The sequence below is a fragment of the Rutidosis leptorrhynchoides genome, chromosome 7 (assembly GCF_046630445.1).
Source record: "Rutidosis leptorrhynchoides isolate AG116_Rl617_1_P2 chromosome 7, CSIRO_AGI_Rlap_v1, whole genome shotgun sequence".
NCBI lineage: Eukaryota > Viridiplantae > Streptophyta > Magnoliopsida > Asterales > Asteraceae > Rutidosis > Rutidosis leptorrhynchoides.
Window position 1 is genome coordinate 179,818,357 of NC_092339.1, and position 24,176 is coordinate 179,842,532.

Below are 24,176 nucleotides of genomic sequence, written 5' to 3' on the forward strand. Positions count from 1 at the left end.
ATATCTGACTAAATTTAAACTTAATCTGTATATGATTTCGATACGATAAGCAAAGTCTGTAATGTTGAGTCACAAAACAATTTAAACTATTTCATATATACATTTGACCTTTGACTAATGCTCGACGATTCAGGAACAATTGTTTATAAATAATTAAATGTATACAAATGTGAATATGTATATGTATATATATTATGTAATATATAAAATTGATAAATAGTAAATATTCAAGACATGTTAATATATAACATATGATTAGTAAAGATGATTAACAAGTTGTAGTATTACGATATTAAAGATAATTACGAGTTAAAAATATATAGTTGTTAAAGTAATATTATTATTAATTTCATTAACATTAATATCAATATCTGAATCATTACTATTATTATATAAAGTGTATATATATACACACATATAAATATGAAATTCGATAAGTATAAGTTGTTACATTGATAATATTATTATTATCATTAATAAAAATATAAATTTATAACTATTAATATTAATGATATCAATAATAATATTAATATTGTTATTATTATGATCTGTAGTAAAATCAGTATTAGAGATATTATTATTATCAGTAGATAGTATATGGATATGAAAGTTGTTATATATAAAATGACATAGTATTATAAGTGGTAATATTGTTATTAATAATATTAGTTATATCATTATAATTAGCTTACTCATTAAAAATACTATTATCATTTTTGTTAAGAATTGTATTGATTTTTATTAATATATATTTATTATTATTATTAGTATTATAATTGCTAGAAAGTAATACAATTAATTATCTTTATCATTAACAATATTATTAACATCATTTCTTTTGATAATATTAATATTATAATTATTAATTCTATTATTGATATTAATAAAATTTTAATTATTATTAATATAAATATAATTACTAATTATACATTATAACTATATATAAATCGTATGTAACAAAGGGAGGCCCCAATTCTGTTTCATGTATTTGTTCAAACTGTAGGAAATTTTGCTTCTGTCCCTTAAAATCTAACCCCGTACATCAAAATTCGATTCCTAATGAGATGAAGTTAAAATCTGTTATACTTTTAATTATTTTATTTATTTATTCTATTTTCTGATTAAAGTGGCGTACTCTTTGTCTGCAACTAGTGGAAAGTCGACTTCAAGAAATCGAATGGGATCCAATACGTTACTATAGCACTCCCTTAAAGTCTTACACTTTGTGAACTGCAAATCAATTTAAAATCAGAGAATAATAACTAAAAAAAATCAAGCTTGTATCCCCTGTCGTGCAACTTTTTTCTCAAATATCGATTTTGAAATCAATTTTAAAAAGTAATAATGCGGTTTTGTTAGGATTTATCTATGTAATCTTTCTGCAATGTATGAAACTCCAATTCCTCAAAACAAGATAGAATTCTTGAGTCAAAGTTATTTTCCAAAAAGTCAAATAATTTGTTCATTGTGAAATTCGTGAGTGTATTGAGGTTTCTTGATCAATTGACGAATTCAATAGTTTATAAAAGTGATTTGGAAAAGATTTTGTGAAGAAACCTTTGTCTAAAAACTCCTAAAATCCAAAAATCAAATTCTTGTTCTTCCCTGAGGTGCGACGAGCTGCTACTGCAGCTAATAGTTATTTTTTTTATTTTCTTCGTCTTCAATCTATTCCAGGATACATATATAGATCGAATTTATTTTGTTAAAGAGTCTTAGTTCAAATCATAAATTTTCGGTATAGTTTTGGGCCTTGGTTCGTTCGATTCTTAGAAGAAGAAGGTGAAGTAATGCAAACAGAGAACGGGTTATAATTAATTGCTGGGTGTTATAAATCAGATATGGGGCAACAGCCCAATGGTTAGGAACGTTAGCGGTGAACGGGAGGTCTCGATTTCGAGCCCTGCTAGTGGCATTTTCTTTAAAAAGGGCTTTATGAGGTAGCTTTTAATATTAAAAATCTTTATTATTATTATTATTAATTTTATTAAAATTATAATTTGTATCATTATTATTATTATGAAGTTGATTATTATTAATATGATTGTTACTACTATAATTATTATTATTGTTATTAATATTTTTGTAGTTATTATTAGTATTACAACACTTATTAATACTATCATTAAATGTAAAAATTAATATTTTACAATTATAATTATTAATATCATTATAATTATCATTAAGTATTATAATTACTATCAATTCTACCAGTACTAATTTTATTTTGGTTTTATTATAACTACTATTATTAATAAATAAATATATATGTTAAAAATATATTTAATACATATGACATAACGAAAAGTAATAACAAAATGAATATATGAAACATACATATTATTAAAAGTATATAACTGATAAATTTATATATATATACATATATATATATATATATATATATATATATATATATATATATATATATATATATATATATATATATATATATATATATATATATATATTGTACGGTTACAACTATGTATATTAATAAATATACAAATGATATAGGTTCGTGAATCCGAGGCCAACCTTGCATTGTTTACTTGTTCAATGTCGTTCTATGTATTTTTACTACAAAATACATTAGGTGAGTTTCATTATTCCCTTTTTATTTATATTTTTGGGCTGAGAATACATGCACTGTTTTAATAACTGTTTTACAATATTTATATGCGTGAGTTTCATTTGATCCCTCTTTACTCATTACATTTTTGGGCTGAGAATACATGCAAGTGCTTTATTAACTATTTTACAATATTTATACGCGTGAGTTTTCTTTTGCTCCCTTTTTAAATGCTTTTGCAATATATATTTTTGGAACTGAGAATACATGCGCTGTTTTTTATAAATGTTTGACAAGATAGACACAAGTACTTAAAACTACATTCTATGGTTGAATTATTAAGCCAAATATGCCCCTTTTTATTAAGTCTGGTAATCTAAGAATTAGGGAACAGACACCCTAATTGACGCGAACTCTAAAGATAGATCTATCGGGCCCAACAAGCCCCATCCAAAGTACCAGATGCTTTAGTACTTCGAAATTTATATCATGTCCGAAGTAGGATCCCGGAATGATGGGGATATTCTTATATACATATTGTGAATGTCGATTACCAGGTGTTCAATCCATATGATTGATATTTTGTCTCTATGCATGGGACGTATATTTATGAGAACTGAATATGGAAAATCTTGTGGTCTATTAAAATGATGATAATGGTTATTTATGTTAACCTAATGAACTCACCAACCTTTTGGTTGACACTTTAAAGCATGTTTATTCTCAGGTATGAAAGAAATCTTCCGCTGTGCAATTGCTCATTTAAAAGATATTACTTGGAGTCATTCATGACATATTTCAAAAGACGTTGCATTCGAGTCGTCGAGTTCATCAAGATTATTATTTAGTCAATTATAGTTGAATATATTATGAAATGATTTGCATGTCGTAAATTTTCGATATAAAGCAAGTTTGTCTTTTAAAAACGAATGCAATGTTTGTAAAATGTATCATATAGAGGTCAAGTACCTCGCGATGTAACCAACTAGTGTGAATCGTTTGTAATCGATATGGACTTTGTCCGGATGGATTAGGACGGGTCTTCACAGTTGGTATCAGAACGGTGGTCTTAGCGAACCAGGTCTTGCATTAATGTGTCTAACTGATAGTCGTTAGGATGCATTAGCGAGTCTGGACTTTGACCGTGTCTGCATGTCAAAAGTTTTGCTTATCATTTCTTATCGAAAAATCACTTGCTTATCATTCTTAGTCTAGACACATCTTACTGCATTGATTGCATGAATAGTGTATATACAAATTCATATCTTAGCGTATCTACTAAATCATATCTTATCGTATCCGGTACTGTAAACTTTGCCTAACATATTCTGTAGATTCCTCTGTAACTTATGGGATTTTAGTATTATATATGCATATGTAAACTATGTATTGCAGGGTACTAATCTACATCCTATAATCTATTTCTTATCGAAAATCCTTCATATGATAGTACGAGATGAATCCCTCAATCAGTTCGAGTCCCTCAGATTCTGATAGCTATTCCAATAGTTATTCCGACAATTATTCTGACATGGATGTTCACCTAAGCTTCGGAAATAGCGTCACCGGAATGAATAAACCAATCAGCCATCATCAATTCTGGATGAATTGGGGCTGAGTTCGTAGTCGGCTCAATCAATGGAGACGAGAAGAAGGCGATACTTTCCACCAACCAAATTTCCCTCTTGACGAAGAACCTGTAGCATTTACCGGCGAACCTGCTCGTAATACCATTTTCTCTCTCATTTCCAGAGTACCTCGTCATGATTATATACTATCTCGAATTCTAGATCTTATTCATCCGCTCGTTCCGACCGACAATCATCCTGGAGTAATAAGTCAACGAACTTCGCGCTCGAATAATCAATTCGGAGAATATGGTGCAAAATGTACCAGCTTCAACAACATCACCGACACCAACAGTACCATCAATAACAGCACCAGTACCATCAACAATCCATGCTTCAATATCATCACCTGTACTTTGAGTATGATCTTCGTTCTATGTATCGTTCTACCTCATTTATCTTCGTTCGACATGGCGAATATGTAATCTCTAAAGTTTTAGAGATTATTTATTCTAGTTCCAACCGAAAAGCAAATGAGTTTAATATCATATTAACTCATTAAATCCATGAATACATCTGAAGAAAATATATATGTATATATGTTTTCATAAAGATTGTAATTAAAAAAAAAATTCTCTTGAACAAACTGTTAATGGTGAAAATATTTTAACGGGTAGGTAATACCCGAGGAATATTTAAATTTCACATTAATAAGTTACATTGTACGTTCTTCGAATCTGTTTCAATAGTCATATACTATCCTACTTACATCCACCGATATACAAATCTGTTCACCACAGAATAACCATATTCATCCAATTTCATATTTGGATTTTGATTTATCAGAATCCAACAAGTGGCATAATGAAGAAAACATTTGACAAAATAAAATTTGTTAGAAACAAACAAATTAACTATGAGTAATTTTGTTAAGTATCCACGCTAACTGTTCCTAACTAATTATTCCTAGCTAACTGATTACATTTTATTTATCGCAATTTAATTATCGCAATTTACATTCTCTCAATTTTATTTATCGTCATTTAATTTCTGTTATTTACTTTACGCACATTATTTATCATCATTTAATTTCTGTTATTTATTTTTACGCACTTTAACTATCGGGACACGTATACAAGGTTTTGACATATCATATCGACACATCTATATATATTATTTGGAATCACCATAGACACTCTATATGCAGTAATGATCGAGTTCTCTATACAGGGTTGAGGTTAATTCTCAAATAATATATATACTTTAAGTTGTGATCGAGTTTGAGACATGTACACGGGTCACGATACATATTAATTAATTCGAATATTATATATTAAACTGTATATGATTTATTGGACTATCAATGTGGACTATCGACTGTGAACTAATAATATTGGACAATTAAAATGGATTAAAATATTGATTATAACATATGAAACTAAACAATTCTTCAAGCTTGCCACTTGATTTCATCTTAAAACTCATTTATATCTTGACGATTACAATCTGCGTTCAAACCTTTCATGATTCTTGAAAACACCTCAATCGATAGGATGAATCAACCGCACTTCATCTACGGAAGGAAAGATTTATGCATATAGTTATGCACCTGAGAAACTCTCGGTAACTGAGTAAAAGTTTAACATGTAGCCGCGTCAGATCCTTCGGCATTTATTAGCAAGAATAACTTTGCGATCCCTTTTCAAAGTAGACAATTTTGTCACAGCTCCAGCAAGTCAACTTCGACTTTTCATTCGAAGTAGCCTTACTATAATCTCGATATATACGTTTACCGTTTTGATACCGGAGAATTATTTTATATTCCACCACATTAGCATTAAACTTACCAGCAACCTCGTTGCTCCTTAGCTTAAATCTCTCAGACAAATCACTATATTTATCTATTGAAGTCTTATCATATACTCATCCGCATTCTGTAACAATAAAATCCATACCAATTACCAGGAATCAGCAATCAGTATTTCGAATCTCGTAACATTTCTACATCAATAGTTATATGTATACATATAACAATTATCTTTTAGAATTACGATCTTCAATTCTGAAATTTTGAAGAGGCACCCAGTTTACGAATAGATACTCTGAATGTTGAAAAAGCTGAATGAAGCAGCAGAAACTGTAGATAACCGTAAATGACCTTAATCGTCGGAAGTTTGATGATAAAGAATAATATGTTGGAAAAGCTCAGAAAACGTTGGAACAGGAAAACGGATAGAGTTAACCATGAAGGAGACCAGGGGCAAATATAATGACCATACCCTATATTCAAAGAATCCAGATAATTCTGGATCCGTTGAAATCATTAGAGAATATCTTGCTCCAAAGTCATGTTAAAATTTTACGAAAAATCTTTCTCTATCAACCATCGAACTTAGAAATTCCAAAATATCATCATCAATATCTTCGATATTTCTGAGGATATTTTCATAAATATTCTCGTCCGAAATTATATACCTCCTCGTGCTTCCTATGTATCATTATATTGGAAACATTCAATAGAAAATCTAGTATCGAAAAGCAGATTATGCGAAACTATGAAGGAAGCCGTGGACAAGTCACAAAGAATAAGTTTGACTTCAAAGAATCCAAATGATTCTATTTCTGATGAAATCTTTAGCGAATACCTTGCTTCCGAATCTAAACCCTTACGGATAAATCTTCATCATCATCCATCGATATTTGAAATTTCAAGATATCATCGTATCTTTCATTATAAATATCCTCCATATTCCTGAGGATATTTTCATAACTGTTCTTATCTGAAATTATTAATCTCATCGTGCTATCAGTATTACATCATATAGAAACTGTTAGTTTCTATATTCTGTAAAATTTCGAGCTTAAAATATGAATGTTATTGAAGTAATGTTGGGAACTGATGCATGAGTTAGTATAATATAATGACACTTGATCAACGTGATTATATTACAGTAAGTCATGCTGAGTTTCTAAATGGGACATGATGATTCACAGATTATAACGTCATCATGTGCCATGTTACACTACTTTTACATTTTATCCGATATATAAACATATCAAGAACATATTTTCTTGATAGTCCTATCTTTCCTTGAATTTTGGTAATTTGACAAGTCAAATTGTGCTATTACCGTTTCTTTCTTAGGACATTAACAATGTTCAATCCGAAACTTCATATTTGCGGACTCTGGACCATTACAAGCGATGCTTAATCGCAAGAAGAAGAAACGAAAGGACAAAAACTCCGAAATAGAAATTGGGGTATAAATCGCAGTAAATAAAAGAGAGTATTAACTGTGGATGACAATGATTATAGAATACAGGAGATGGAACTTCGAAAGATAAATAAAAATATAAAGTCCGATAACAACACATAAATTACAAACCGTGTATGTCAATATTTATCGCACCATAAAGACACGGAAGAATTAAATACACTATAACCCCAAGGGTGAAGTAGAAGAAAACAGATTCCTCAGGTGGGAGTTGGAAAAGAAGAATGATTGTTGCGATAGTAAGGATAAAGACAAGGATTAGAACTGGATTAATCATTTTCACATTTTTTTGAATTTGGGAATTCAGTATAGGAATAGTAAAAGTAATGGGACGAAAAAGGCAAATTTATAATGGAAATATCAGACGTAGTAATCTGGACAGATCATCGTATTTAATTATAAGAGCTCTTAATTTCCTTATTCGCTGAAGAAATCAAATCTTTTAGATTTCTAAGATTTTCTATAAATCCCTTAAATTCTGGAATTCAACCCTCTACGTCAAAAGCTATGACGCACCATATCTTCTAAATTCAGCCATGACTACATTAAAGGTAAAGACGAATATCTATTACTTTATCTCCATCTTTTGTGATAGCTTCACTCGTACGCTTCGAGTAATCAAATCGTTTATCCAAATTATTCAATAATGATAAAACTCTATTTATCAACTCATATTCGTCAGGAAAACATATTTATTGTTAGCCATGACGACCTCACTCAAATTTCGGGACGAAATTTCTTTAACGGGTAGGTACTGTGATGATCCGGGAATTTCTGACTAAATTTAAGCTTAATCTGTATATGATTTCGATACGATAAGCAAAGTCTGTAATGTTGAGTCACAAAACAATTTAAACTATTTCATATATACATTTGACCTTTGACTAATGCTCGACGATTCACGAACAATTGTTTATAAATAATTAAATGTATACAAATGTGAATATGTATATGTATATATATTTTGTAATATATAAAATTGATAAATAGTAAATATTCAAGACATGTTAATATATAACATATGATTAGTAAAGATGATTAAGAAGTTGTAGTATTACGATATTAAAGATAATTACGAGTTAAAAATATATAGTTGTTAAAGTAATATTATTATTAATTTCATTAACATTGATATCAATATCTGAATCATTACTATTATTATATAAAGTGTATATATATACACACATATAAATATGAAATTCGATAAGTATAAGTTGTTACATTGATAATATTATTATTATCATTAATAAAAATATAAATTTATAACTATTAATATTAATGATATCAATAATAATATTAATATTGTTATTATTATGATCTGTAGTAAAATCAGTATTAGAGATATTATTATTATCAGTAGATAGTATATGGATATGAAAGTTGTTATATATAAAATGATATAGTATTATAAGTGGTAATATTGTTATTAATAATATTAGTTATATCATTATAATTAGCTTACTCATTAAAAATACTATTATCATTTTTGTTAAGAATTGTATTGATTTTTATTAATATATATTTATTATTATTATTAGTATTATAATTGCTAGAAAGTAATACAATTAATTATCTTTATCATTAACAATATTATTAACATCATTTCTTTTGATAATATTAATATTATAATTATTAATTCTATTATTGATATTAATAAAATTTTAATTATTATTAATATAAATATAATTACTAATTATACATTATAACTATATATAAATCGTATGTAACAAAGGGAGGCCCCAATTCTGTTTCATGTAGTTGTTCAAACTGTAGGAAATTTTGCTTCTGTCCCTTAAAATCTAACCCCGTACATCAAAATTCGATTCCTAATGAGATGAAGTTAAAATCTGTTATACTTTTAATTATTTTATTTATTTATTCTGTTTTCTGATTAAAGTGGTGTACTCTTTGTCTGCAACTAGTGGAAAGTCGACTTCAAGAAATTGAATGGGATCCAATAAGTTACTACAGCACTCCCTTAAAGTCTTACACTTTGTGAACTGCAAATCAATATAAAATCAGAGAATAATAACTAAAAAAATCAAGCTTGTATCCCCCGTCGTGCAACTTTTTTCTCAAATATCGATTTTGAAATCAATTTTAAAAAGTAATAATGCGGTTTTGTTAGGATATATCTAGGTAATCTTTTTGCAATGTATGAAACTCCAATTCCTCAAAACAAGATAGAATTCTTGAGTCAAAGTTATTTTCCAAAAAGTCAAATAATTTGTTCATTGTGAAATTCGTGAGTGTATTGAGGTTTCTTGATCAATTTACGAATTCAATAGTTTATAAAAGTGATTTGGAAAAGATTTTGTGAAGAAACCTTTGTCTAAAAACTCCTAAAATCCAAAAATCAAATTCTTGTTCTTCCCCGAGGTGCGACGAGCTGCTACTGCAGCTAACTGTGATGACCCGGGAATTTCCGACCAAATTTAAACTTAATCTTTATATAATTCTGACACGATAAGAAAAGTCTGTAATATTAAAATCTCAAAAACTTTGAATTGTGTTCATGTAAACATTTGACCTTTGACTATTCTCGACGATTCACGAACCATAGTGGTAAATAAATATATATGTATAATTATAAGTTAAATATATATATATATATATATATATATATATATATATATATATATATATATATATATATATATATATATATATATATATATATATATATATATATATATATATCGAAATAATAAAATACAATTTAATCAATTGAGTTATTTATTTAAATTATTACACAAGATAAATTGTTGTCATTAATAAAACTGTATATAAATAAATATAGCCTATGCATAATTATTATTAATTGTAACGCATATATATAATGTATAAATAATAAATATGTAATGAAAGTTAATATATAATATATTATATAAGTAATGATACAGATATATAATACAAATATAAATATAGTTTATATAATAATGTTGTTACTACTTTCAATTTTAAAATTAATATTAATATGAGTGTTAAGTGTTATGAATAATCTATAGATATGAACTTAATAGATATAAATTGATAATATATTATTATTATTATTAATATTAATATTAATATTTATTTATAATATAAGAGGAAATTAGAAAGTTGAGTGTTTGTTACAAATCATTATCAAACTGTATAAAATTTGTACTACTAATTTTGTAGTATGTCTAATACATATTAGGAAGCCAACGAATTCGGTAATGAGTCACAATCTCTTTTCATTTCTTTTCTTCATCTCCTGCTCTCAAATTTTGTTTCCGTCGACCTCAATAATCACACCACAATTCAATTGATGTTCAAATATAGTTACTGCATAAACCAGATACTAGCACGTTACAAATTCCACTACCAATATCCAAGAATGAAAAACGAAACCCAAATAAACAAACCGACACCTTGTTCTTCATAAACTCAAACCCATTTATACGGTTCTTCAACGACGACCATCATCATCACCAATGATCACGTACCTGCAACTCAATTCTGCTGCAGCCTACTGTTTTCTCTTCCTTTATGACACCACCTTTAACAACCACCGGTAACCACCACTCTACTTATTATTATTTTTTTGTTTTCTTCTGTTTTGGTTCATTGATCAAGACACCACTTGCAAAACCCATGAATGTTTCAATTGTCATTTGATAACCTGCTGCTATAGATGTTTCCTTTCGAGAAGATGGTAATATAATAAACATGAAAGATGATGCATGAGTATGGACAGCGACAGTAATTTTTTTTTTTGTTTTAAAATTATACGCGTGTTCTCTCCGTTTCAGACGTAACAAATCCCCATCCAACCAATATTGTTGCTGCTATTTCGGTTATTTTTTTTGATGTACAAAAACCCATTGAGTTACCCTTGGTTTTGTTGGCCGACCACATGTCAAAGCATATAACTCCAACTATTGATTATGATAATTAAAGTTGATGTTATTCGGCTCTTTCTTTATGTTTGAATTGTAAACCGAACCCCACCTTATTCCTACATAATTCGATGCATCCTACAACCGATTTGGATTCTTCTTTTTGTTTTGGATTGCTAGTTGAAACCCCCAACCACTTGCAAATAATTAAATCTTGCATGATATATATATTTTTTATTTTATTTTTATTTTTATTTTTTTGTCGGCCACCTAAATGATCCTTTCTTCAAGTGTAACCATCGAACCCCACACCTAGAACGATTTATTTAAAAATTGTTGTTGGGATTAAATTATTCGACTAGTGGGTTAGGTATCCTATCGTTGTTGGTTGTTTGTGTAAAAGAATCAAGTTGATAAAGATGTTGGGAGTAGTCGCATGTTGAGAGCAACTTGCATCTTTAATTTTTTTTTTTTTTAAACCGAATGACTCAAGGGATGGATCACCAATTAATTACACGTACAACTTGACAATTTTGTGTATTGCATGTGGGACTCTTTTAGTAATGGGCCGTAGGTTGTTAGTGGTTATGTTGGGCCTGTTTTAACTGGATTTGTGGACTCCATCTTGAGCCTGTAACATAAGTTCATTACTTACATTAAGAAGAACGAAGATAATTAAGGTGATGATAATATAAACATGATGATGATGATTAGATGATAACAATGGGGGACGATGATGATGGTTGTTACAATAATGGTAATTAATGATTACGACTACTCAATATTATATTGGGCTGAAACAATAATGGAGATGATTGAGATGTCACGACGTTGATGGTGAGTCACGGTAATAAAAAGAAAATGATGGATAAATGATGATGATATACATAATGACGATTAGGATATGGTGTTGATGATAATTGATGATGTGATAACGAGATGATGAAGATAATAGTTATTGATAGTGATGCTAGATTGATTAAGGTTAAGATAAATGATGAAGATGATAACATCTTCATACAGGATAATTAACTGATCGCGCAAGTTACAACAGAAACAAATGAATGGTTCAATGGTTGGGTGTGTGATTGGGGAGCGGGAGGTCTTGAGTTCGAGCCTGGTCAGTGGCAGTTTCATTTTAGGGAAGCTTATTTATTGCTCTTAAGGTAGTATTATTGTTGTTATTATTATTTTTATCATTAAAATTAACATTATTATTATTATTATTATTAGAATTATCATTATTTTAATCATTATTATTTTTATTATCATTATTATTATTACTATTAATATTATTAAATATCTAGATATCAATCATTTTAAATATATATACAACATAAATATATATAAATATATAAGCAATAATCATTTTCAAATATATATATACAAAATTAAATAAATAATATATAAATATATAATATATGAAGTTGTTCGAGTACGGTTATATGTATTAATGAATATACAAATGATATAGGTTCGTGAATCCGAGGCCAACCCTGCACTATTCAATATAGTCATATGTATTTTTACTACAAAATACATTAGGTGAGTTTCATTTGATTCCCTTTTACTCTTTACATTTTTGGGCTGAGAATACATGCAAATGCTTTATTAACTGTTTTGCAATATTTATATGCGTGAGTTTCATTAATCCCTTTTTAAATGCTTTTGCAATATATATTTTTGGGACTGAGAATACATGCGCTGCTTTTATAACTGTTTTATGAAATAGACACAAGTAATCGAAACTACATTCTATGGTTGGATTATCTAATCGAATATGCCCTTTTTATTAAGTCTGGTAATCTAAGAATTAGGGAACAGACACCCTAATTGACGCGAATCCTAAAGATAGATCTATCGGGCCCAACAAGCCCCATCCAAAGTACCGGATGCTTTAGTGCTTCGAAATTTATATCATGTCCGAAGGAGAATCCCAGAATGATGGGGATATTCTTATATGCATATTGTGAATGTCGGTTACCAGGTGTTCAATCCATATGAATGATATTTTTTGTCTCTATGCATGGGACGTATGTTATGAGAAATGAAAATATGAAATCTTGTGGTCTATTAAGATTATGAAATGATTATTTATGTTAAACTAATGAACTCACCAACCTTTTGGTTGACACTTTAAAGCATGTTTATTCTCAGGTGTTAAAGAAATCTTCCGCTGTGCATTTGCTCATTTTAAAGATATTACTTGGAGTCTTTCATAGCATATTTCAAAGAACGTTGCATTCGAGTCATTGAGTTCATCAAAGATTATTATTAAATCAATTTATAGTTGGATAGTGGATATTATGAAATGGTATGCATGCCTGTCAATTTTCGATGTAAAGAAAGTTTGTCTTTTAAAAATGAATGCAATGTTTGTAAAATGTATCATATAGAGGTCAAATACCTCGTAATGTGATCGACTATTGTGAATCGTTTATAATGTATATGAACGGGTCCTTTCAGTTGGTATCAGAGCGGTGGTCTTAGCGAACCAGGTCTGCATTAGTATGTCTAACTGATAAGTCATTAGGATGCATTAGTGAGTCTGGACTTCGACCGTGTCTGCATGTCAAAAGTTTTGCTTATCATTTTCGTCAGAAAATTTCTTGCGTATCATTCTTAGTCTAGACACATCTTATTGCATTGATTGCATGAATAGTGTATAGACAAAATTCATATCTTAGCGTATCTGCTAATTCATATCTTAGCGTATCTGTTATTTTTACCTTTGTCTGACAGCTTCCGTAGATTCCTCCTTAACTTATGGGATTTTAGTATTATATATGCATATGTAAATTATGTATTGCAGGGTACTAATCTACATCCTATAATCTATTTCTTATCGAAAATCCTTCATCTGATCGTACGAGATGAATCACTCAACCAGTTCGAGTCCCTTAGATTCGATAGCTATTCCGATAGTTATTCCGACAGCTATTCCGACATGGATATTCACCTAAGCTCCGAAAGCAGTGTCACTGGAATGAATCAATCAATCTGCCATCCCCAATTCATCTAATGAGTTCGTAGTTGATTTAATCAATAGAGACGCGAAGAAAGAGATCCCTTCCACCAACCGAATTTACCTCTTGGCGATGAACCTGAAGCACTTACCGACGAACCTGTTCGTAATACTATTTTCTCTCTCATTTCCTGAATATCTCGCCAAGATTATATTCTATCTAAAATTCTAAACCTTATTCATTCTCTCGTTCCAACCAACAATCATTCCGGAGTAATAGCAGAAGTCAACGAGCTTCGCGCCTGAGTTGTAGCCTTAGAAAATATGGTGCAAAACGTACCAGCTTCAACAACATCACTGGCACCAACAGTACCACCAACAACCCAAATTTCAACATCACATGCCTCAACATCTCATTTTGTACCTCGAGTATAATCATCGTTCTACATGACGTTCTACATCATTTATCTTTGTTCGACATGACGATTATATAATCTCTAATGTTTTAGAAGTTATATATTCTTATTCTAATGGTAACTCAAATGAGTTTAATATCATATTGACTCATTAAATCCATGATTACGTCTGAAGAAGATATATATGTATATATATTTTCAGAAAGGTTGTAATTGAAAATTCTTTCGTACAAACTGTTAATGATGAAAATATTTTAACGGGTAGTTAATACCCGAGGAATATTTAAATTTCACATTAATAAGTACACTGTACATTCTTTCAAATCTAATTCAACAGTCATTTGCTATCCTATTTACAACCACCGATATACGTATCCGTTCACCACAGAATAACTATTTTCATTCAATTTCATATTTAGATTTTGACCTATCAGAATCCAACAAATGGCATAATGAAGAAAACATTGGACAAAATAAAATTTGTTAGAAACAAACAAATTAACTATGAGAAAAATTTTGTTAAGAATTCACGCTAACTGTTCCTAACTAACTGATTACACTTTATTTATCGCAATTTACATTCTCGCAATTTTATTTATCGTCATTTAATTTCTGTTATTTACTTTACTCATGTTATTTATCGTTATTTAAATTCTGTTATTTATTTTACGCACTTTAAATATCGGGACACCTATACAAGGTTTTGACATATCATATCGACGCATCTATATATATTATTTGGAATAACCATAGACACTCTATATGTAGTAATGATCGAGTTCTCTATACAGGGTTGAGGTTGATTCTATAATAATATATATACTTTGAGTTGTGATCGAGTCTGAGACATGTACACGGGTCACGATACGTATTAATTAATTTGAATATTATATATTAAACTATACATGAATTATTGGACTGTCAAATGTGGACTAATAACATTGGATAATTAAAATGAATTAAAATATCGATTATAATATATGAAACTAAACATTTCTTCAAGTTTGCCACTTGATTTCATCTTAAACATCATTTGTATCTTGACAATTACAAATCTGCGTTCAAACCTTTCATGATTCTTGAAACTACTTCAACCGAGAGAATGAACCAACCGCACTTCATCTATGAGAGAAAAGATTTATGCATATAGTTATGCACCTGAAAACTCTCGAAAACTGAGTAAACGTTTAACACATAGTTGTGTTAATTCCTTTAGTGTTATTATTACCCAAAATAACTTGGTAATCCCTTTCAAAGTAGCAAATTTTGTCACAGCTCCTGCAAATCAACTTCAACTTTTCGTTCAAAACAACCATATTATAACTTTGATATATATGCGTGCTCTTTTATTGTTGCCGGAGAATCTTTCATATTCCACCATATTATCATCAGTGTATAATCATCTAAAAAAACAATTCTCCTGAAACCACCTCGGATTGATAACCGATGATTCAGATATCGTAGCATTAAATGTAGAGGAAACATAAAAAAATAATAGATGGCCTAAACGGCCAAAAGTTTGATGATAAAGAAAGGAGTGTTGGGGATGCTCGATAGAAAATTTGGTACTGAAAAAAAACAGATTGAGCAAACCATGAAGGAGACCAAGGCCAAATACCTGGACCATACCATATATTCAAAGAATATAGGTAATTCTGGATCTGATGAAACCTTCAACGAATATCTTGCTCCGTACTCACATTAAAATCTTGCGTAAAAATCTTTCTTCATCAACCGTCGAACTTAGAAATCCCAAAATATCATCATAAATATCTTCGATATTTCTGAGGATGTTTTCATAACTCTTCTTGTTCGAAATTAGTTATCTCCCTGTGCTATCTGTATTACATCATAAAGGAAACCATTTCAGTTTCTAATTTTTTTTTTTTTAAATTCAAGTTTAAATTATGAATGACTTCTGGAGTAGTGTTGGAAATTGATGCATGAGTTAGTATAATATAATGACACTTGATCAACGTGATTATATTATAGTAAGTCATGCTGAGTTTCTTATGGGACGTGATGATTCACAGACCATAACGTCATCACGTGCCATGTTACATAACTCATTCATTCTGCTTAATTTCTGAACATATCAAGAAAGTATATTCTTGATAGTTCAATTCTCAGTGACTCTGGTAATTTGACAAATCAAATCGTGCTAATACATTTCTTTCTGCTTAGAATACTATAATCATTCAAAACTCCATACTTACGAATTCTGAACCGTTACTCGCTTTACTAGAGGTCGAGAAGAGAATAAAAATACAAAGAGCTCCAAAATATAAGAGAAAATATAAAGCCCTATAACAACACCTAAATTACAAACCGTGTATATCAATGTTTATCGCAACATAAAGACACGGGAGAATTATAAGTACTATAACCCCAAGGGCAAAGTAGAAGTAAACAGATTTTTCTGGTGAAAGATTAAAAAGAAGGGGTGACAGAAATGATAATTAGAAAAATATCAAGGATTAGCACGGAATTAAGCATTTTCACAATCTTTTGGATGTATGGACTAAGAAAGAAAGTATAGGAATGGTATGAATAAGAGAACGAAAGAGCTTAATTTATAATGGAAATATCAGACAGAGTAATCGAAGCAGATCACCGTATTTAATTATAGAGATCTTAATATCCTTATTCGTTGAAGAATCAAATCTTTTAGATTTCGAAGATTTTCTTTAAAATCCCTTGAATTCCGGAATTCAATTGCGAATACATCAAAAGTTATGGAAAATCTCCATTTCTTCATCTCAATCTTTTGTGATAACATCATTCATACGTTTCGATTAATCGAATTGTTTTATTCATATTACTCAATGATGATAAAACTCTATTTACCAACTCATATTCGTCATGAAAACATTTTTATTGTTAGCAATGAGCACCTCACTCAAATTTCGGGACGAAATTTCTTTAACGGGTAGGTACTGTGATGACCCGGGAATTTCCGACCAAATTTAAACTTAATCTTTATATAATTCTGACACGATAAGCAAAGTTTGTAATATTAAAATCTCAAAAACTTTGAATTGTGTTCATGTAAACATTTGACCTTTGACTATTCCCGACGATTCACGAACCATAGTGGTAAATAAATATATATGTATAATTATAAGTTAAAATATATATATTTATATATATATATATATATATACATATATATATATATATATATATATATATATATATATATATATATATATATATATATATATATATATATATATATATATAAATCGAAATAATAAAATACAATTTAATCAATTTAGTTATTTATTTAAATTATTACACAAGATAAATTGTTGTCATTAATAAAACTGTATATAAATAAATATAGCCTATGCATAATTATTATTAATTGTAACGCATATATATAATGTATAAATAATAAATATGTAATGAAAGTTAATATATAATATATTATATAAGTAATGATACAGATATATAATACAAATATAAATATAGTTTATATAATAATATTGTTACTACTTTCAATTTTAAAATTAATATTAATATGAGTGTTAAGTGTTATGAATAATCTATAGATATGAACTTAATAGATATAAATTGATAATATATTATTATTAATATTAATATTAATATTAATATTAATATTTATTTATAATATAAGAGGAAATTAGAAAGTTGAGTGTTTGTTACAAATCATTATCAAACTGTATAAAATTTGTAATGCTAATTTTGTAGTATGTCTAATACATATTAGGAAGCCAACGAATTCGGTAATGAGTCACAATCTCTTTTCATTTCTTTTCTTCATCTCCTGCTCTCAAATTTTGTTTCTGTCGACCTCAATAATCACACCACAATTCAATTGATGTTCAAATATAGTTACTGCATAAACCAGATACTAGCACGTTACAAATTCCACTACCAATATCCAAGAATGAAAACAGAAACCCAAATAAACAAACCGACACCTTGTTCTTCATAAACTCAAACCCATTTATACGGTTCTTCAATGACGACCATCATCATCACCAATGATCACGTACCTGCAACTCAATTCTGCTGCAGCCTACTGTTTTCTCTTCCTTTATGACACCACCTTTAACAACCACCGGTAACCACCACTCTACTTATTATTTGTTTTTGTTTTCTTCTGTTTTGGTTCATTGATCAAGACACCACTTGCAAAACCCATGAATGTTTCAATTGTCATTCGATAACCAACTGCTATAGATGTTTCCTTTCGAGAAGATGGTAATATAATAAACATGAAAGATGATGCATGAGTATGGACAGCGACAATAATTTTTTTTTGTTTTAAAATTATACGCGTGTTCTCTCCGTTTCAGACGTAACAAATCCCCATCCAACCAATATTGTTGCTGCTATTTCGATTATTTTTTTTTATGTACAAAAACCCATTGAGTTACCCTTGTTTTTGTTGGCCGACCACATGTCAAAGCATATAACTCCAACTATTGATTATGATAATTAAAGTTGATGTTATTCGGCTCTTTCTTTATGTTTGAATTGTAAACCGAACCCCACCTTATTCCTACATAATTCGATGCATCCTACAACCGATTTGGATTCTTCTTTTTGTTTTGGATTGCTAGTTGAAACCCCCAACCACTTGAAAATAATTAAATCTTGCATGTAATATATATTTTTTATTTTATTTTTATTTTTATTTTTTTGTCGGCCACCTAAATGATCCTTTCTTCAAGTGTAACCATCGAACCCCACACCTAGAACGATTTATTTAAAAATTGTTGTTGGGATTAAATTATTCGACTAGTGGGTTAGGTATCCTATCGTTGTTGGTTGTTTGTGTAAAAGAATCAAGTTGATAAAGATGTTGGGAGTAGTCGCATGTTGAGAGCAACTTGCATCTTTAATTTTTTTTTATAAACCGAATGACTCAAGGGATGGATCACCAATTAATTACACGTACAACTTGACAATTTTGTGTATTGCATGTGGGACTCTTTTAGTAATGGGCCGTAGGTTATTAGTGGTTATGTTGGGCCTGTTTTAACTGGATTTGTGGACTCCATCTTGAGCCTGTAACATAAGTTCATTACTTACATTAAGAAGAACGAAGATAATTAAGGAGATGATAATATAAACATGCTGATGATTATTAGATGATAACAATGCGGGATGATGATGATGGTTGTTACAATAATGGTAATTAATGATTACGACTACTCGATATTATATTGGGCTGAAACAATAATGGAGATGATTGAGATGTCACGACGTTGATGGTGAGTCACGGTAATAAAAAGAAAATGATGTATAAATGATGATGATATACATAATGACGATTAGGATATGGTGTTGATGATAATTGATGATGTGATAACGAGATGATGAAGATAATAGTTATTGATAGTGATGCTAGATTGATTAAGGTTAAGATAAATGATGAAGATGATAACATCTTCATACAGGATAATTAACTGATCGCGCAAGTTACAACAGAAACAAATGAATGGTTCAATGGTTGGGTGTGTGATTGGGGAGCGGGAGGTCTTGAGTTCGAGCCTGGTCAGTGGCAGTTTCATTTTAGGGAAGCTTATTTATTGCTCTTAAGGTAGTATTATTGTTGTTATTATTATTTTTATCATTAAAATTAACATTATTATTATTATTAGAATTATCATTATTTTAATCATTATTATTTTTATTATCATTATTATTATTACTATTAATATTATTAAATATCTAGATATCAATCATTTTAAATATATATACAACATAAATATATATAAATATATAAGCAATAATCATTTTCAAATATATATATACAAAATTAAATAAATAATATATAAATATATAATATATGAAGTTGTTCGAGTACGGTTATATGTATTAATGAATATACAAATGATATAGGTTCGTGAATCCGAGGCCAACCCTGCACTGTTCAATATAGTCATATGTATTTTTACTACAAAATACATTAGGTGAGTTTCATTTGATTCCCTTTTACTCTTTACATTTTTGGGCTGAGAATACATGCAAATGCTTTATTAACTGTTTTGCAATATTTATATGCGTGAGTTTCATTAATCCCTTTTTAAATGCGTTTGCAATATATATTTTTGGAACTGAGAATACATGCGCTGCTTTTATAACTATTTTACGAAATAGACACAAGTAATCGAAACTACATTCTATGGTTGGATTATCTAATCGAATATGCCCTTTTTATTAAGTCTGGTAATCTAAGAATTAGGGAACAGACACCCTAATTGACGCGAATCCTAAAGATAGATCTATCGGGCCCAACAAGCCCCATCCAAAGTACCGGATGCTTTAGTGCTTCGAAATTTATATCATATCCGAAGGAGAATCCCGGAATGATGGGGATATTCTTATATGCATATTGTGAATGTCGGTTACCAGGTGTTCAATCCATATGAATGATATTTTTTGTCTCTATGCATGGGAAGTATGTTATGAGAAATGGAAATATGAAATCTTGTGGTCTATTAAGATTATGAAATGATTATTTATGTTAAACTAATGAACTCACCAACTTTTTGGTTGACACTTTAAAGCATGTTTATTCTCAGGTGTTAAAGAAATCTTCCGCTGTGCATTTGCTCATTTTAAAGATATTACTTGGAGTCTTTCATAGCATATTTCGAAGAACGTTGCATTCGAGTCATTGAGTTCATCAAAGATTATTATTAAATCAATTTATAGTTGGATATTGAATATTATGAAATGGTATGCATGCCTGTCAATTTTTAATGTAAAGAAAGTTTGTCTTTTAAAAACGAATGCAATGTTTGTAAAATGTATCATATAGAGGTCAAATACCTCGCAATGTAATCAACTATTGTGAATCGTTTATAATGTATATGAACGGGTCCTTTCACTAATAGTTATTTTTTTTATTTTCTTCTTCTTCAATCTGTTCCAGGATACATATATAGATCGAATTTATTTTGTTAAAGAGTCTTAGTTCAAATCATAAATTTTCGGTATGGTTTTGGGCCTTGGTTCGTTCGATTCTTAGAAGAAGAAGGTGAAGTAATGCAAATAGAGAACGGGTTATAATTAATTGCTGGGTGTTATAAATCAGATATGGGGCAACAGCCCAATGGTTAGGAACGTTAGCGGTGAACGGGAGGTCTCGAGTTCGAGCCCTGCTAGTGGCATTTTCTTTAAAAAGGGCTTTATGAGGTAGCTTTTAATATTAAAAATCTTTATTATTATTATTGTTAATTTTATTAAAATTATAATTTGTATCATTATTATTATTATGAAGTTGATTATTATTAATATGATTGTTACTACTATAATTATTATTATTGTTACTAATATTTTTGTAGTTATTATTAGTATTACAACACTTATTATTATTAATATTATCATACTGATAAGTATTAAAAGTATTATTATTATTATTAATATTATTAATGTATTTATTATTATTATAATTTTTTTCAATTAAGTATTAGTTATCATTATTATTATTATTAATATTCTAATTATTATTATTACAAGTGATTGTTATTTGTACAAGTACTATGGTTACTATTATTATTATTATTACTAAAATAAGTATTAGTTACCATTTATTATTTATCATAATTAAAATTACGAATATGATTATTATTAGTATGAAAATAATACGAATTATTATTATTTTCGTATATATTAGTATTAATATCTTTCTATAAACAATAGAACTATTAATATTAACATAAGTAATATTAATTGTATTATCACAGTTATTATTATTATTATGTAATTACTAAAATCAGTAACATAGCTATCATTAAATGTAAAAATTAATATTTTACAATTATAATTATTAATATCATTATAATTATCATTAAGTATTATAATTACTATCAATTCTACCACTACTAATATTATTTTGGTTTTATTATAACTACTATTATTAATAAACAAATATATATGTTAAAAATATATTTAATACATATGACATAACGAAAAGTAATAACAAAATGAATATATGAAACATACATATTATTAAAAGTATATAACTAATAAATTTATATATATATATATATATATATATATATATATATATATATATATATATATATATATACACGGTTACAACTATGTATATTAATAAATATACAAATGATATAGGTTCGTGAATCCGAGGCCAACCTTGCATTGTTTACTTGTTCAATGTCGTTCTATGTATTTTTACTACAAAATACATTAGGTAAGTTTCATTATTCCCTTTTTATATATATTTTTGGACTGAGAATACATGCACTGTTTTAATAACTGTTTTACAATATTTATATGCGTGAGTTTCATTTGATCCCTCTTTACTCATTACATTTTTGGGCTGAGAATACATGCAAGTGCTTTATTAACTGTTTTACAATATTTATACGCGTGAGTTTTCATTTGCTCCCTTTTTAAATGCTTTTGCAATATATATTTTTAGGACTGAGAATACATGCGCTGGTTTTTATAAATGTTTGACAAGATAGACACAAGTACTTAAAACTACATTCTATAGTTGAATTAATAAACTGAATATGATCCTTTTTATTAAGTCTGGTAATCTAAGAATTAGGGAACAGACACCCTAATTGACGCGAACTCTAAAGATAGATCTATCGGGCCCAACAAGCTCCATCCAAAGTACCGGATGCTTTAGTACTTCGAAATTTATATCATGTCCGAAGAAGGATCCTGGAATGATGGGGATATTCTTATATACATATTGTGAATGTCGATTACCAGGTGTTCAATCCATATGAATGATATTTTGTCTCTATGCATGGGACGTATATTTATGAGAACTGAATATGTAAAATCTTGTGGTCTATTAAAATGATGATAATGGTTATTTATGTTAAACTAATGAACTCACCAACCTTTTGGTTGACACTTTAAACCATGTTTATTCTCAGGTATGAAAGAAATCTTCCGCTGTGCAATTGCTCATTTAAAAGATATTACTTGGAGTCATTCATGACATATTTCAAAAGACGTTGCATTCGAGTCGTCGAGTTCATCAAGATTATTATTTTGTCAATTATAGTTGAATATATTATGAAATGATTTGCATGTCGTAAATTTTCGATATAAAGCAAGTTTGTCTTTTAAAAACGAATGCAATGTTTGTAAAATGTATCATATAGAGGTCAAGTACCTCGCGATGTAACCAACTAGTGTGAATCGTTTGTAATCGATATGGACTTTATCCGGATGGATTAGGACGGGTCTTCATAGTTGGTATCAGAGCGGTGGTCTTAGCGAACCAGGTCTTGCATTAGTGTTTCTAACTGATAGTCGTTAGGATGCATTAGCGAGTCTGGACTTCGACCGTGTCTGCATGTCAAAAGTTTTGCTTATCATTTCTTGTCGAAAAATCACTTGCTTATCATTCTTAGTCTAGACACATCTTACTGCATTGATTGCATGAATAGTGTATAGACAAATTCATATCTTAGCGTATCTGCTAAATCATATCTTATCGTATCCGGTACTGTAAACTTTGCCTAACATATTCCAAAGATTCCTCTGTAAC